Source organism: Gopherus flavomarginatus, chromosome 6 (genome assembly GCF_025201925.1).
Source record: "Gopherus flavomarginatus isolate rGopFla2 chromosome 6, rGopFla2.mat.asm, whole genome shotgun sequence".
In the NCBI taxonomy this organism is placed as follows: Eukaryota; Metazoa; Chordata; order Testudines; family Testudinidae; genus Gopherus; species Gopherus flavomarginatus.
In genome coordinates, this window is record NC_066622.1 from 39,565,652 (window position 1) to 39,584,162 (window position 18,511).

Sequence of the window (18,511 nt, forward strand, 5' to 3'; positions counted from 1 at the left end):
AAATTTACTAACACAGAGCATGCAGCATTTCCCCAATGTTATGATTTTCAAAATGTTATCATTAAAATATTATATTGTGCACTTTTCTAGGTCTGGCATATCAGTTATGCCAAATATTTACATTAACATTAAGCATTAATCCTAAACAGATTTCAAAAATCAACTGATCCATTGGAGAAGGAACATTTGTTTTGTATTGTGCCGCTGTAAAATATACTGCAGATGTTCTGAACCTAAAGAATTTAAATGAAAAATATAGACCTTGTCTGTAAACCTACCTACTTTAGTAGACAACTTTTCATTTTTTAACCTTATGGCTGCAGTTCTTCTAGCAGTATATTCATGTTAATACTATTGTTCAGGTAATGGAACAATAATTGACTTTCCTCCTTGATTTAAATTTGTCTCTTTTATGACCTGTATACAGTCCTGATGCTTTTACCTATCATTGTTCCTAAAGTGTGATAATTGGAATCCTCCATCATCATTAGCAGGTCTCATTAGAACAGTATATCCTTTAGTATGCAGTTTTCCAAGTATTTCATAAACATTAATGAATTAAAGCTCTCAACAAGCCTGTGGAAAGGCAGGCAAAGAATATATGATATCAAACTAAAATGTAAAAAATGTGGATCACTAGCTCATGACTATCGATGTTATGGGGAAAATATGATCAAGTATTAGTAACAACTTACATTTATGTTATAACTTTCATCCTGAGGTATTCCACAGTGCCTTACCAAACAATATTCTGGAATCATGTTACCTGCCACTGAATCGAACCCACCTCCAGTGTAGAGTTGGTCAGAACCTGAAAGATTTTGAATTGGAATAATAATAAATAAAAAAAATAGAAAATTTGAAATGTATTGCAAAACTAGAAAAATAGAAACATTTTGATTCAACCTTATCAAAATATTTTCATTTTAATAAGGTCAAAGTAGTTTCATTTTCACTTTATCAACTTGAGTATATAAGAATATAATTTAATTAATTAATTAAAGCTAATAAGTCCTCAATATGAGCTCTTGGTGCAGTGTTGTGGCAAAAAGGACTAATGCAATCCTTGATTGTATGAAAAGGGGAATATTAAGTAGAAGTAGCGAAGGTAATTTTGTCTCTTTACACAGCACGGGTACGACCACTACTAGAATATTGTATCCAGTTCTGCTGTCCACAAACTTCAGGAAGGATGAGGGAATACTGGAGAGAGGGCAAAGAATGGCCACACCAGTGATCCAGCGGCTGGAAAACAAGTTTTATGATGTAAGACTTAGAGAGCTCAACTTATCACCTTATCCAAGAAAAGGCTGAGAGGTGATTTGATCCCTGTGTATAGATACTTACACATGGAAAAGATAGGATAGTGGGGGATTTTTCAACCTCGTTGATAAAGGCATAACAAGATCCAACAGCTGGAAACTGAAGTTAGACAAATTCAGCCTTAAAATAAATGCAATTGCCTAGTAGTGATGGCAATGAAACATTGGAACAAATTTCCAGGAGAGGTTGTATATTCACTATCACTATTAAAACCAGATAAGGGAGCTTTCTAAAAAATATGCTTTAATCCAGCATCGGGCTGGGTGGTTGCGGTGGTTCCTTCTGGCCTTAGAATCTGTGAGTCTGCAAATTTATGAATCTCGCTGATCATCCCCTTCCATCATTGGTGATGGGTAGAACAGAATCGATTGCCTGCATTCTCCATAGACCATACTCATAACATTTGCAGCTCTGCATTATGACAGTGACTGTAATCAAATCTCCTTTACTGCTTCAACCAGTCGCATGCAGGAATCAGAAAATATTTTTTCCTCCCTGATGCACAATCACCTAGATGTACTCTCTCTCCTCCCCGTCTCCCCTTTCTTCTAAAGTATCAGAGATTGGCCGCAGCTGAGGATAGGCCATTCACAGGGTGTAACAGTCAGCAGCAGCTCCAGGCACCAACACTCCAAGCATGTGCCTGAGGCGACAAGCCGCGGGGGGGCGCCCTGCTGGTCCCTGTGAGGGCGGCAGTCAGGCAGCCTTCAGTGGCTTGCCTGCGGGAGGTCCACTGGTCCTGTGGATTCGGTGGCAATTTGGCATTGGGTACGCCGAACCTGCGGGACCGGCGGACCTCCCACAGGCAAGCCGCCGAATCCACCAGGACTGGGGACCTCCTGCAGGCATGCCGCCGAAGGCAGCCTGCCTGCTGTGTTTGGGGTGGCAAAAAAGCTAGAGCCACCCCTGGTAATAGTGCCCTGAGGTGGTACTGTACTAAGAATCTTCATTCTAGATGCCTGGCTGGTGTGTCTTGCTCACATGCTCAGGGTCAAATTGATCCCCAGATTTGGGGTTGGAAAGGAGCTTTCCCCGCATATCAGATTGGTAGGGATCTTGGAGTATTTGTTTTTTTGCCTTCCAGTGTAGCATGGGGCTTGGATCACCTGCTAGAATCACAGCGTCACATCACACCAAATCTATTTTCTGTCTTTGCAGGGGCCTTGGGCATTGGTGGTACTTCAGTCTCTTGTGTTTTCTGCCTATGGTTCACAACACTTCAGTCTGTGTAAGGGTATCTAGGAGAAAAGTAATGGTTTGTGATATACAGGAGGTCAGACTAGATGATCTAATGGTCCTTTCTGGCCTTAAAGTCTATGAGACTATTCATTATAAAAGTCAAAATGTTTTGACTATTATACTATGTGATGCCATATTATATATCGTGGCAGGACATTCTGATATGACATAATAGAGTTAAAACATTTCCACTTTGATATTATATTTTATTGCCTTTTTATCTTATTTAATTTACATTATATTTTATTTTTTACTATGTATTATAAATTGTGAATTGGTAATTGGTTTTTAAATTGGCATTTTAAGTGATACTTGGTATTCTAATTGGCAACTACTATTCTAATTACTTATTGTGGCTTTTGGTTAATTGGTACTCAGCTTGCTCAGGTGGTATTTTAAGTAGTTATTTGTAATTAGAGTTCTAACTGGTAATTGACATTTGTTTAGTAATGGGTTTAGTAATTGGTAATGTCCAGTTGAAACTGATATTATATACAAATATAAAATAAAATAAACTGTGAGTGAGTGCGTGTATAAAAAATGGACAGTTTGGGAGCCAGCATCATACTAAAATATTGCCAAGATGTTGGACCTCTATTCTAAACAATCCTACTCTTGAGAAAAGTACCATGGGGTCTGCAATGAGAACAAGGGCTTCCAGGCTTGTCACATCCAATATACAGAATAATGCAAAGCTCTTTCAAATGCTAATTACAGTTTCTTATGCATTGATCGACCTAGTGCTGTGAAATAAGCTAGCCAGCGTATTTCAAAGGAAATGTTTCTGTTAGGGCTGTTTGAAAATTTTCCCTCAAACCTGTTTCTTGATGGAAAATTTGTTCCTTGATAAAATACATTTTTTTCATGGAAAGTGTTCTCTTTCTGTGGAAAATTTCAAATTTGAAAAACCGAACGTCCAAAAAGCTTATGGTTTTAGGCTGTAAATCTAAATATTTTGATTGAAAAATGCTGCTGTGGTGCCTCATGGGAGTGGGCATTTCGTTACCTTATGTCTCCATTCTCCTTTACATGCCTGACTCCTCAGCTCAACTTCATCTCCTCTGATGCATCATGGGCATGTTACTCCCACAATGCACTGCCTCTTCACACCAAGACTCTCCACATCAAAATGTGGTGCCTCGTGGGAGATGATCAGGCAGCCAGGTATATAATGGAGAAAGGAAGCATGAGGAACCTGAACTACAAATCTCATGAAACATCACAGCTGATTTTACAAACTGAAACCATTTTCCAACCAGCTTTAGTTACTATGTACAAAATAAATGAGTCTTTCCACATATCACAAATGGAAGGAAAAATAACTAGGTGTTTTGGACCAACAGAGCATTCCAAACCATTCTCAGCACTTGAATGGTATGTGTGGAGGTGGAAGAAGAAAAAAATGTGCATCCATCTGGCTGAACAATGCACAACTAATTCTTGGAATATTGAAACACATATTTATTTAATGATAGACATGGGGATTACCATTAACTTCTTAGACAAGAAGACTCATAGACAGTGTTATTTAGGGTCATAAGAAAGTTGGGGCCTTCTATAATGAATGAGAATTTTTTTATTAGAATTGATGTGCTTTAGAAGCATTAACAGTAGAGCTCATTCCAAATTTTCTCAAAACTGATACTATTCATGGGTCAGGTTCAATTTTACTAACTCCCAATTTGAAAAATTGTGAAAGAAAAAGTTTAGAAATGATCAAAATGGCCTGTTTTGACATTTTCAAAATGAAACGTTTTGGTTTTGGGTTCAAAATGACTTTTTGTTTTGAAAGAAAAAAAAGGCTAAAAAAAAGTTGAAATTAAAGTGAAACCTTTCAAAATGATCAAAACAAAAGGTTTTGATTGACCCAATCCAATTAGTATTTTTTGGGGGGGGGGGGTGAGGTATTATTTTTTCATTAAAACTTCCAACATTTCACTTTTCTTTCATCTGGATTCAGGATGGGAAATTTTTTGTGAAATCTCAAAAGCTCTCATGGGATGGGAAAACCATTTCTGACCCATCTTTAATCAGCATGTTTACTGAGATAGTGAGTATAGCCGCTACGTTTTGATTAATGAAATAATGAATATGATGTAATAATTTTACAGGATTGTTTGGGACCAATTAGATCTCTACAAATAATGAAAAATTCATATTTATATACAGATAAATAACTCATTGAATTCAGTGGGTCATAGTATTTATTATGTGGAACATGTAGAGATGATCTTGGAATTATATGTGAGTACCCAGAAAGCTTCTCAAAGTTTTACCAAAAAAGTGTGGTGTTTGCTCTTTGTTCTCCTTCTTAGTTATTGCTTCACTGACCAATCAAAAGAGCAAAAATAATATCATGTGACCAATCACACGCCAGTAATTGTGAATAATGAATAGCACACAGTTATAGTAAATAGTTTATGAATACCTCACAAACCAGCCATGGTCTGACAATTATTCGTCCAAGCAAGCTGGTAATACTTGTGAACAGTGACTACATTTACAGCCTTCCGTGCTGGGACCATCTCATGATATGTGCAGTTCCAGAATAACGTGGATGTAATCCCATTTGGATTCCCTAGGTGGTACCATAATATAAATTCAATAATAATAGAAAAGACATTGGGAACAATTTCTGTATCGTGAACCCAAAATGGCCTAAATATGTCAAAATTTTGGTTTGGCAAATACTATTTGGCCAAGTATAGACCCTGCAAGCTGGAGACTGCCCTCAAAGCTCATTAGTTTAATCAGGAGTCGAGGGCACTACACCACACAGCAGGCACTCTATAGTTTGAAGGACTGATCCCTTACTGTATAGTGCTCATATGAATCTCTCAAATCCTGTTCAATGCTGATGAAAATTAATTTAAATCCTATGTGTGTTGCTTGTGCTCTGATGGATTATTTAACTAGCCATGTGAAAAAATGCTCGCTCCATGCCATGAAAACTAACAAAACCAAATTCACTGTACAAATCTGAAAAATGACATTTAAGAAATTGTGCTCGAACTGTTCTGAGTGGGGTTTTAGTGTATTTTCTTTTCTCTGGTGATAGTTGAAACAAGGGAGATTTCTATGTTATACAAATTCTTCAGAGCTGTCAATGAGATTGTTCACAGAACACAACTGTCAGCATTTTACAGATCATCTCTTTTATTATATAATCATTCATTGTCCAAGTGGTAAAGCTTTTGGCTGTGAACAACACAAGGAATGTTGTTGCTAATTTTAGCTACATATACACTAAACTACTCCTAGGAAAACAATTGTCAAGGAATGAAAAAGACACTAGGCCATATTCTTCCTTGGTATAACGTCACTGAAATGACTGGAGTTTAACAGCATCAGTGTAGTTACACCAGGGACGAATTTGGCTCATTCATTTTACATCCTATTTTACCAAATACCTTTATCCTTGAATTTGAAAAGTTGCTCTCTGCCTGATATGCTTGAAAGTAGTTTTACTTTTAAAGGCAATGGGTCACATCCTTGGGAGCCTTCTGACCACACTGTGCCATTCCAGCTGTACATAGTAGCCATAAACCTGACAGATCTGGCCATTTGATAACTGCTGTCTGAAGGAATCCTTAGGTGGTATAGAGCAGTGATTCTTAACCAGGGGTACATGTACCCCTGGGGGTACGAACAGGTCACCTGTTCGTACCCCCAGGGGTACATGTACCCCTGGTTAAGAATCACTGCTCTATACCACCTAAGGATTCCTTCAGACAGCAGTTATCAAATGGCCAGATCTGTCAGGTTTATGGCTACTATGTACAGCTGGAATCCAGGGGGTACATCAACTCATCTAGATATTTGCCTAGTTTTACATCAGGCAACATAAAAAGCACTAGTGAAGTCAGTACAAAATACAATTTCATACAGACAATGATTTGTTTATACTGCTCTATACACTATACATTGAAATGTAAGTACAATATTTCTATTCCAAGTGATGCCTTTTATAATTATATGGTAAAAAGAGAAAAGCAATTTTTCAGTAATATTGTGTTGTGACACTTCTGTATTTTACCATCTGATTTTGTAAGCAAGTAGTTCTTAAGTGAGGTGAAACTTAGGTAGGCGAGACAAATTAGACTCCTGCAAGGGGCACAGTTGTCTGGAATGTTTGAGAGCCACTGGTATGGAGCTACAATAGTGACTTCTATAGCTACTGTGTGTGAGGCATGGCCAGGTAAGAGGAGTGTGGTGTCTATGGCCCCCAAATCCCTGATTGCTAGATTGGCCCTTGAGGGATATTGGCAGCTGGTGAAAAATACAGCAGAGGCTGCTCTACTTTACAGTGAAGCGCAGTCTAGGGAGAGCCCAAGGTTCACTTTGACCAAATCCAGTTTGTTCTGTCTATAATAGAGTTTAAATCAAGTTAGTTCAAATGTGTTAGCTAACATATTTTAAAATACACCTTGTACCCTAAGGTTTGTCTACACAAGCGATTTGTAACCTTTACAGCTGTACTTTGTGCTCCTTTCAGCAGCATGTAGTCGGGTAGCCTGGGTATAAACTAGCCTGGGTATAAATAGCAGTGCAGTCGGTGAGGCATGGCTTAGGCGTGTTGAGCACAGACACACCTGCAGCAGTAGGGCATGTGCCCGAGTACACACCCTTCATGAGTCTCCACCTGCCAAAGCTGTGCCTCCACCTATGCCGCTGTTTTTAGCAGTGTAGTGTCCTGGTGCCTTCCTACTGCTGGAGACTTTCTCCACTGCAGGGAAAGGCTCTGGAAGAGGGGAGGCAGCTGGAAAAGCCTTTCCCAGCTGCCTGCCCCTGTCAACGCCTTTTCCGGCCGGATGCAGGGATAGGCTCCAGCACTGGGGAACTGCTGAAGCTTTTCCCTGCTGTCTGTCCCATGCCAGAGCCTTTCACAGTGTGGGTGCAGAAGGCTTTTCACTGCAGCATGTAGCTACACATATGCTAATGGCAGTGGTGTGTAGTCTAGACATAGGTGTAAGGTTTAAAAATCAGACAAAACTCCATAAACAAAGGAATTCTCAGTTCAAGCTAAAACTACTTCCATTGTACTACGGATATAGACTTGCATTATCAAAGGGCCTCCACCCAGACTGTACATTTATATCTCCAAGTCTTTAAGGGCAATTTTTTTGCAAACTCAAATGTCAACACATGCAGTTTGGGTAATTGTATAGACAGATACTATCAGTGTAGACTCACAACAGACCCTGGGCAGAAACATGGGTATTTGCACATCTTCAAACCTGCAGGTATACAAACATTAGGTGTAAATCAATGGCCCAACCCTGCAAATTCTTGTTTGCTCATATGGGAAGTCTAACTGATTCCAATGGGAGTATGGCATGAGTGAGGATTGCACATGTGAGTAAGGTTTTGTTAGCTAATCTAGCCCAATGCATTATAGTGCTTACAGTATGATATGTAAAATCATCCAGTGGCTGAAGAATGTTTATCTAATTCTTGCAATATCAAAACAGATTCATTTATTTAAAAGTAACATTAATTTAACACTGTCAGTTTAGGCATAAACCACAGGGCAATGTTGTCTGAGGAGGTTACACTGGAAACATGTAGTCCCCGCTAGCTCTGAGTGAAGGGAGGGATTTTAGCTAAAAGTCCTTGCTTCTGCAGAATGAAATCAGATCCTTTTGGAAAACTACAGCAATCATTATTAATTACAGTGCCACTAAAAGGCATCTCTAGAATATCATTATCCATGATGTTGTTTACAACATTGACACATACAATGTCCTTTCGAAAGTACTGACGATAATATTTACAATAACTTGTCACCTTCTGTTGAGATCCAGAGTAATTGATAATACAATATTAAACATGACTTGAGGACCTTCTGTTCTACTCAAACACTTACATGTCAGAATATTTTGTGCTTAGATTCGTTGAACAAAGCAATAGCATTTGCCACAATTATGTTGCTGATTATAGTTTGTGCACGACTTTAGATTTGTACAGCTTAATTGTTTGTTCACAAAATAAGTAGCTTGATTTCCTCTGTGCTGAATTACAAATGAAAGCCTACATTTTTCATTAACGTGTTTCAGGGAACAAACAAAGCAGCAAACCAAAGTTAGAACACTTTCTTTCTACTCCCTGGTGCTTTGAGACATGCTTATCTGGTGATGGTATAAACCTCCAATGCCTTGGCGTTAGTGCTGCACTCTGTCTCGTTGTAAACTTTAAATAACATTTTCTATCCTGTGCAACTACTAACACCAAAATCACAATTCCGTAAACAAACCAAGAGCTTATTCAGGATGGAGCACACTCTCTCAAAGTGTGCTCACCTGTGTTAGCTGGGAAGAGTTCCTGGTACCCAACAGACAACTTCTGCCATTTGCTTTCAGTGAGCAGGATTGGGAAAATACTTTCCAAATCAAGCCCTTCCAACCAGTGATCAGATGTTAGGAAGAGACAGGTGAGGGGTATGTGTGTAAAGATCAGAGCTCACTCCCACTGCTTCTAGACTGTTAGGCACCTGCCAGCTATCTTCAGTGGGCACATTAGTTCTGGGATTCTATTTAAACTGCAGTCCTTGCTGTATTTCCATTTCAGCATTATTAATCCCATTCTCACTTGTCCACATCCCGCCCAGCCCTTCCTGCCCTGCAGGGACCCTATCCCTGCCCCACCAAGGGCTTGCTGCCTACTGATCTCAAGATGGCCAAAGCACTGTTTGTCACTATTCAGTGTGTCCCGAAGTCCTGTCACCTAAGTGCTCTCTGGTTTACATTTCCTTCCACCTCTCCCAGTGTTCCCTGGCTCCCTCGGCTCTGGGACAGAAGCAGCCTGAGCTGGTAGGGTGGGAACCACTTTGGGACTCCCAATAACATTCCCAGAAAGGACGAAAGGCTGGGGGAGAGAGAGATTAAAATACTCACCGAGCAAAATGAGGAAATTCTTCTGGTTTGGATAATCCCTGTTATAGGGCTCGGACTGGGACGGGAAACTTTCCAGCTCCCCAGCGCTGTAAGGAGCACAAGCGCCCTGAGACTTGACAGTAGCGCACGCAGATACAGGCAGGCAGGGCAGTGGGGCGCAAAGAGTGGAGCGGGAGAGAAGGGGCGCACAGAGGCAGGGACGGGACTGGGGCGCACAGGGGCTGGGGCTGGGCGCACAGAGGCTGGGAGGTGACCGGGGCAAACAGGGGATGGGACTGGGCGCACAGAGTCCGGGATGGGACCGGGGCGCACAGGGGCTGGGACTGGGCGCAAAGAGGCTGGGACAGGACCGGGAATCACAGGGGCTTGGACTGGGCACACAGGAGATGGGACCGGGGCTCACAGGGGCTGGGACGGAACCGGGGCAAACAGGGGCTGGGACTGGGCGCACAGGAGCTGGGACAGGATCGGGGCGCACAGAGGCTGAGACTGGACCGGGGCGCACAGAAGCTGGGACTGGGCGCACAGAGGCTGGCACTGGACCGGGGCGCACAAGGGATGGGACTGGGGCGCACTGGGGCTTGGACTAGGGGCAGAGGGCTGGGTCCGTGCAGGCAGCCAGGGAGCTTTGCTGGGCAGGGACAGGCGGCGGCTCTGGCTCGCTTTGTCTGTGCGTGCCCGGAGGCAGCTACTGTGCTCAGTTCCCGAGATCCCTTCCCTGCTGTCAGGAGCGGCGCGTAGCTGCAGCCACGGGATTGCCTCACCTTTCTGGTGAAGGAAGTTTCCCGTGTGCAGCAGAGGTACGTGCCAGCTGGTTCCTGGGGTCTGTGCTGGCTCTGCCTGTCTGTAACTCCGGCGAAGCTGCGCCCTGCGGCGCTGTCTTTGTGCAGGAAGCCGGAACACGAGTGTGCGGCTCCTCTGCGCTGCGGGCCTGGGCTCAGACACTCCCACGCTGGCTGGGATTTTCCTCCCACTCCCCAGTTAAATGTCCATCCCTATGGGAACGATGGCTTGTCTTCGTCTTCTCACAGCTCTACCGGGAGCGGATGATCTAATTATTTCTCTCCCACTTCCAATAGGTGGTAAGATGAGCTCCCAGGCTGAAAGGCAAGTTTGGACCGGGCTTACATGTGGGCCGCACACGCCCAGTGTGAGTGCTCAGAACCTCTGAGAATCAGTCCAGAGCTAGAGCTGGTCGGGAAATGTGAATGCATTGGGGAGGGGGAAGGAAATGGTTTTTAAAAGGGATGTTTTTAATAATTTCCTGCAAAAAGTTTGGGGTTTCTATTTTTTTTGCTGAACAAAGAAATCCCAGAAAATGTAAATTAAAAAACCAAAAAAACAAACAAACAAAAACAAAACAACATTTTGATCAAAAAGCCATGCTTTTCAAGACCACTAAAAGCAAGCTTGAAAATATTTCCATATAAGCACTGCAAATATATTTCATTTTGAAGAGCAAATATAAAACAAAAAAAAAGCCAAGCAGTTTTACAAAAGTAAAAGCCAAGCAGTTTGTGCTTGAATTAGGATGAATAATACAAAAGTGCTTTAGAGAGAGCACCAGGGTGTAACTGTATTTGTTTATTTGATAAATAAGATGATTTTTCACTTCCATAGACTCTTTCTAACAACAATCTTAAAGTGCATTGAAACATCAATTCATTACTTATGAAGATCTGATTCCCATTTTACAGATAGGGAAACTCTGATGCAGAAAGGTTAAGTGATTTGTCTTAGGTAATACAGGAAGTCTGTGGAAGAGCCAGACATAAGACCCTGACCTCCTGTCTCCAGATGCTGTACTGTAGTGACAAGATTATGTTTCTACTTGCTATGAATAAACATGCATGCGTGTAAATGGCAGAGGATGTGAGAGTGTTTGTGTTTGTGTTTGTGTGTGTTTGTCCTGGGAGACAATTTGTTCAAAAATATTTGAGATTCCCTGGGTCTTGCTTTATCATAGCATATACTATATTATTACTGCACATTTTATACAAATTGCAATCATTCATAATTTGCACTTATGCAGAGCATCTATTTTATGTTAAACATATAAACAGCTGTTAGATTTAAAAGATGTTACATTGTAATTTTTCTGTTTTCTTCCCCCTGATCTGTTTAAAATCACACTTGACTTTTTCATCCACTTTCTAGTTCTTTCCTGTTTAAATTGTACTACTAAAAGATACACTTAAACCCTGTTGGTAGATTGTGAAATAATTTCTTCTAGGTATTTGTTTATTTAAATTACACAGAACTGATGAAACAAAGCTTTCTCATCCAGCGTAATTTACACAAACCGAGTAAATTTCCCACAGGAGTAGTCCAGAGCTGGTATCAGCCAAATGCAAGAGAAATTAATAGTAATCTTTATTTGTATCAGAGGGGTAGCCGTGTCTGTTAGTCTATAAGGTGCCGCAGGATTCTTTGCTGCTTTTACAAATCCTTATTTGGTATAGGAACAGCCAATATATTCTTTTTTTATGGCTGGTAAGTATGCAGTGGCACTAACATTGCAGGGTGTGGTGAAACTCCAAAGTATCAATATCAGAAAGACCAGATTCTTGCAGGTGAACTGCATGTGGCTAAAAACCTAACTGTTTTCTATACACTTATTAAGGATACCTCTTTGCTATTGAAGACAATTCAAAATGTTCAAATACAATTAGGTAACTGTACAGTTGCTTAAGAAAGTGGGATGGTGGTTGTTTTTTGTTTTGTTTTTTAATCATTCTGACCATTCTGGACATTTGTGCTCAAGTACCTGATCAGCTAAATCTCACACATAAGTTACTATTCAACCATTAGTTTTGGAAGTTCTTTTTTGGGGATAGATAATACAGCCATCATGCCATCCATAAAGTCTACAGGGAAAATTGATACTTGTAACAAAGACTGCTGCACAGATCATTAGAGTTCAACCCATCCTTCTTCCTGATTAGAGTTCAGTGCTTCCTTGTGTACTTGGTATTTATGCTCATCCACTACTCAATTAATACCATATTAAGCTTCATACCTGTAGCAATTTCATCTTCAGTCCACTCTACTGTGGCTTTTAACCTCCTAATTCACTCCCACGTAAGTTCAATGTTTGAGACACAACATCTTCATCTTGAAATACTTAAATAATTTGCTGGGAGAAAATTAGGAATCAGTACTGTTGGTAACTTCCACTAATACATCTACTAACAAGATTTCCCTGTGGGTGTCCTAGTCCATTGACAAATCAATTGGTATTTCTTGCTGAGCACTCATTCCATACAAACACATGCTCCTGAAAACAGAGTTAAAAGGAAAACAAACGGTCAGAAGTATTAACAATGAGAAGTCCTTGTGACACCTTAGAGACTAACAAATTTATTTGGTACAATCTTTTGTGGGCTATAACCCGCTTCATCACATGCATGGAGTAGGCAGGTATAAATATACAGCACAGGAAAAGATGGGAGTTGCCTTTCCAAGGGGTGTGTGTGTGTGTGTCAGTGCTAACCAGGCCAATTCAATTAGCATGGATGTGGCCCGTTCCCAACAAGAAGGGGTGAATATCAACAGAGGGGAAATTAGTTTTTGTAGTACTAATGAGGCCAGTTCAATCAGGGTGGATGTGGCCCACTCCCCACAATTGACAAGAAGGTGTGAGTATTAACAAAGGGGAAATTAGTTTTTGTAGTGACCCAGCCACTCCCAGTCTTTATTCAGGCCTAAATTAATGGTGTCAACATCAGAAGCATTGTCTCTCAAAAAAGGCTTAGGATGGTAACGATATCTGGTCCAAAGAGTACTTAAGTGCCTTCTTCTGTGCATCTGGTGCCAACTGCTATTGCAGGCAGGATGCTGGCTTAATTAGACCATTGAACTGATGAGATTATTATTATTACTTATGTATAGTGCCTTGAAAGCTCAGCAGAGATTGGGGCCCTGATGTACGAGACAGTCATACAGCAAGTCAGGGACCACTACAGGTCTTGAAACCTGGGCCACAAGAGTCTTAGGCACAAGCACACTCTAACCTACCACCCAGTGACCTGCTAAAAATTGCTAGGATAGAAGCTGAACCCCAATAAGGGACCTAGTGGACAGAGCCACAGGTTGTGAGTCAAAGTTAGGTTGCATCAAGATACCAAGAGGTCAGAGGAAAGAGACAAACTGTAGATCGGAATGAGAAGTCAGACACTAGGAGTCAAGCCAGGCTTGGATGCCAGGAAATCAAACCAGAGGATAGGTTGGCAGATTGGCCTTAAATTTAAATGAGCGTTCAAACTTAGACTGGATAATGACTCCAGATGGGATCTGTGTGATTCTTGGGCAATTTCACACAACAGAATTTCATGCAAGTATTTAAGGATTTTTTTTGTTTTGATGGTGGTTGTTATCTTTTTAGTTTTGGTGGTTGTTTTCAGACTACCAAGGGTTAGAACCTACTTCCCTGAGTTTCTTTGGAGCTTTAGGGCCAAAATCAAATGCAATCAGTACTTATAAATATAATCGATAGACAGAATGCTTGGGGTCCTGATTGGTCCACAGCTTCTATATAAACCCAGCACAGGAGCACCTTGTGCTCCTGCCCCTCTCTCCCAACTAAACTTCAGAATTTAGATTCATTTCAATAAGCGTCTGAGAGTATAAATGACCCCCCACAACACTATGGGCCAAATTCCCCACTATCATATACAAGTGCTATTCCACAAATCAATGAAGTTGTATTAACACTGTGTTAACCTTATATGCCTATGATCCTAGCCTACTTATGCCTCTCCATCACACATTGATTAATTGTACATACTATAACAATAAATCTCTCTTAAATAATTAAATGAAATAATTGGCTACAATTGAATCTGGCTTCTTGACTCTGCAAGCTACGGTTGGAAATATTTCAACACTCAGTACTACATACAGTACAGTTCTAACTACAATATTACAAGAACAGTCTCTGTTGCACTATTTTGTCACTGTTGGTTCTGCTGAGCCAGAAACACAAAAGCACTAAATATTTATTTTAAAAGGTTTGATTCAAATTTGGTTCTAAAAATGGGAGATGTTTCAGGTGGTCTCTCTCTTTTCTAAACGATTTCATTCATCTTTAACATAATCTAGTAATTTATGTAGGCAAATAGGGACAGATGTTCCTGTGTGGTTCTGGACTGCCAGGGGAATCTGGTCCTAAAACCACTGTAACCAGACCTGGGAGGACTACACTATTAAAAAGGGGGCTTAGAACTCCAATAGGGGCTGCAGTACCATTTTTCCCCCCTGATGTCTGCACAGCAGCAGAAACAGGGTATGGCTGGGACTTCCCTGTGCCAGTGCAGCCACTAACTACAGAATCTGCCCTTTGGGATGATTGTTGCTTGGCAAAGGACTATTCTGGAATTGAAGCAACATTAGATTCTGCTTTAAGCCACCTTTATGGATGTGCACATGACTAGCACTCTGGGCACAACTCAGGGATCTAGCCTGTCATAAATATATAGTTAAGAGTTAATGTCTCTTTTACCTGTAAAGGGTTAACAAACAGGGAACCAAACACCTGACCAGAGGACCAATCAGGAAACAAGATATTTTCAAATCTCGGTGGAGGGAAGCCTCTGTTTGGTTTTTTTGGTTTTGCTTTGTTCTCTCTGCGTACTGGAAGGGACTAGACGTGCAACCAGGTTTCTTGCCAATCTCCCTGCTACAGTCTCTTATATATTCAGAATAGTGAGTATATTAGTAAGAAAGGCGGTTATATTCTTTTGATTGTTTTTCTTTATTTGCAAATGTGTATTTGACTGTTGTATTTCTGCCGGAGGAGGCTTTTTCTCCAGTTTCTATAAGCTGACAGACCCTGTAACTTTTACCATCTAAATTGCAGAGATAACTTTTACTCTTTTTCTTTCTTTTTATTAAAAGTTTTGCTTTTAAGACCTGTCTGATTTTTCCCCTTGTTGAGGCTCAAGGGAATTGAGTCTGTACTTAACAGGGAAGAGGAAGGGAGGGGAGAAGGGTGGAATCCCTTTGTTTTAGATTCATGGAGCGTGAATCTGTCTATCTCTCCAGGAGCCCAGGGAGGGAACACCTGGAGGGAAAAAGAAGGGAGAGGCAACAGTGAGGAAAGGGGTTTACTTTTCTTGTGTTAAGATCCAGGGGGTCTGGGTCTTGGGGGTCCTCAGGGAAGGTTTTGAGGGGACCAGAGTGTATCAGGCACTGAAATTCCTGATTGGTGGCAGCTTATCAGATCTAAGCAGGTAATTAAGCTTAGAGGAATTCATGCTGGTACCCCAACTTTTGAACTCTAAGGTTCAGGTTGGGGAAAGACACTATGACATAGCCTATGTGGTGCATAGTTGTAGCATGAGGTAGTTTGATACTCATTGTAAGAGCTCATGAGTTGTGGAAATGCAAAAGAACATTTCCACTGGAAATAACAGCCTGTAGCTTCAAGAATTTGAAGGGAGGTGCAAACTGCCTGCAGAGAGATTTCGTTATAAGAATTAAATTATTGTATGTTATTAGTGTTCTGCATATGCATATACAGTATTTATTTCTCTCTCATTTATTATGCCATAGAGTAAAGAAGGTCATTATGTCAGAAATATAATGGATGTATCTTCCTGTATTTATTACAATTATGCCTTCAAATGTAGTTGCCCATGTAAATATATATACAATTAGTATTCGGGTACATAGTATTCATAGGGTTGGGTTCAATGTGAATAGAACTGATGATCCTTTTCTGCAACTAAAGTAATATCTCAAAGGCTGTTTGTATGATTGGTTTCAGTCTGGAGCCAGAGTACAGTAACCCACTCTGGAACAAAATCAAGTACTATTGCATAATGGACAAACATTTCATTTATAAATATGTCACCTTGACAAGTCAGGGAAAAATGGAACTTAAACTGGGTCATCAAAATCTTCATTTGGGTTCAGTCAGATGCATAAAATAAAAGCCATAAACAATGTATAGTCCAACACTTGAACTGCAAAAATAATGTTATGAGAAATGCTTTAGTATTGTATTGAATGAGTGGTTTGTGCACTGCAGGACACAAATGAAAGTAGTGAGGGTTTATTAAACTCTAGGTGAGCTTCCTGCCTGATTTCTGGACAATTAGACATTCCTATTTTCTGCCCCAAATGATGAGATTCACTGATCAGTCAAATAACTGACCTACTACCCAGGGGAGTTAAAAGTATTCCACAGTTTGGTAAGAAGAGAGTGAAATAAAAGGGCAGGAAGACAAAAATCTAGCAATGTGGTTATAAACACTAAAATCACTTTTGTGAAGTTCAAGGGTTCTCAGACTGAGGGTTGGGACCCCAAAATGGGTCGCAACCCCATTTGAATGGAGTTGCCAAGGCTGGTGTTAGACTTGCTGGGGTCTGAAGCCGAAGCCTGAGCACCACCACCCAGGGCTGAGGCCTGAGGGATTCAGCCCTGGGCAAGGGGGCTAAGGTTACATGCCTTCTGCCCAGGGCAGCAGCCCTGGGGCTTTAGCTTTGGCCCCTCTGCCCAGGGCTGCGGGGCTGGGGTGGGCTTGGGCTTTGATCTGCCCTACTGGGGTCGAGTAGTAATTTTTGTTGTCAGAAGGGGGCCACAGTGCAATGACAAGTTAGAGCACCTACAGAACAGCTCTCACAGGGTATGTCTACACTACGGGATTATTCCGATTTTACATAAACCGGTGTTGTAAAACAGATTGTATAAAGTCAAGAGCACGCGGCCACACTAAGCGCATTAATTCGGTGGTGTGCATCCATGTACCGAGGCTAGCGTCAATTTCCGGAGCGTTGCACTGTGGGTAGCTATCCCGTAGCTATTCCATAGTTCCCGCAGTCTCCCCGGCCCCTTGGAATTCTGGGTTGAGATCCCAGGGCCTGATGGGGCAAAAAAAATTGTCGTGGGTGGTTCTGGGTACAGCCTCACCCCTCCATCCATGAAAGCAGCAGACAACTGTTTTGTGCCTTTTTTCCTGGGTAAACTGTGTAAACGCCATAGCACAGCAAGCATGGACCTGCTCAGATCAAGACCGCAATCATGGACGTTGTAAACACCTCGCACATTCTCGTGCAGTCTATGCTGAACCAGGACCTGCAAAGCCAAGCGAGGAGGAGGCAGCTACGGCAGCACGGTGACAAGAGTGATGAGGACATGGACGCAGAATTCTCTCAAACCGCGGGCCCCTGCGCTTTGGAGATCCTGCTGGTAATGGGGCAAGTTCTAGCCATTAAACACCGAGTTTGGACCTGGGAAACAAGCACAGACTGGTGGGACCACATAGTTTTGCAGGTTTAGTACGATTCTCAGTGGCTGCGAAAAGTTTGCATGTGTAAGGGCACTTTCATGGAACTTTGTGACTTGCTTTCCCCTGCCCTGAAACGCCAGAATACCAAGATGAGAGCAGCCCTCACAGTTGAGAAGCGAGTGGCAATAGCCCTCTCGAAGCTTGCAACGCCAGACAGCTACCGGTCTGTCAGGAATCAATTTGGAGTGGGCAAATCTACCGTGGGGGCTGCTGTGATGCAAGTAGCCAAAGCAATCACTAAGCTGCTGCTACCAAAGGTAGTGACTCTGGGAAATGTGCAGGTCATAGTGGATAGCTTTGCTGCAATGGGATTTCCTAACTGTGGTGGGGCGATAGATGGAACCCATATCCCTATCTTGGCACCAGAGCACCAGGGCACCCAGTACGTAAACCGCAAGGGGTACATTTCCATGGTGCTGCAAGCACTGGTGGATTACAAGGGATGTTTCACCAACATCCATGTGGCATGGCCAGGAAGGGTTCATGACGCTTGTGTCTTCAGGAACACTACTCTGTTTAAACGGCTGCAGCAAGGGAATTACTTCCCAGATCAGAAAATAACAGTTGAGGATGTTGAAATGCCTATAGTTATCCTGGGGGACCCAGCCTACCCCTTGATGCCATGGTTCATGAAGCCATACACAGGCAGCCTGGACAGTAGTCAGGAGTTGTTCAACTACAGGCTGAACAAGTGCAGAATGGTGGGTGAATGTGCATTTGGCCGTTTAAAGGCTCATTGGCGCACATTACTGACTTGCTTAGACC

At 41.8% G+C, this 18,511-nt stretch overlaps 1 protein-coding gene across 6 annotated transcripts in view; it reads right to left on the reverse strand.

Moving 5' to 3' along the window:
* Window positions 1–18,511, reverse strand: part of HRH1 (histamine receptor H1) — a 367,533-nt gene that overhangs the window by 89,229 nt on the left and 259,793 nt on the right. Inside the window, exons 1-3 of one of the 6 annotated variants that reach the window (XM_050957837.1) lie at window positions 10,220–10,296; window positions 9,456–9,541; window positions 741–811 (exon numbers count right to left, since the gene is read on the reverse strand). The exons of 1 other annotated variant lie outside the window; for it this stretch is intronic. The gene's annotated coding sequence lies outside the window, so the exon portion shown is untranslated. Of the gene's footprint in view, window positions 1–695; window positions 812–9,455; window positions 9,542–10,219; window positions 10,297–18,511 lie in introns of those variants that run through there. 4 more of the 6 variants (XM_050957836.1, XM_050957838.1, XM_050957839.1 and 1 more) reach the window with 4 other exon arrangements.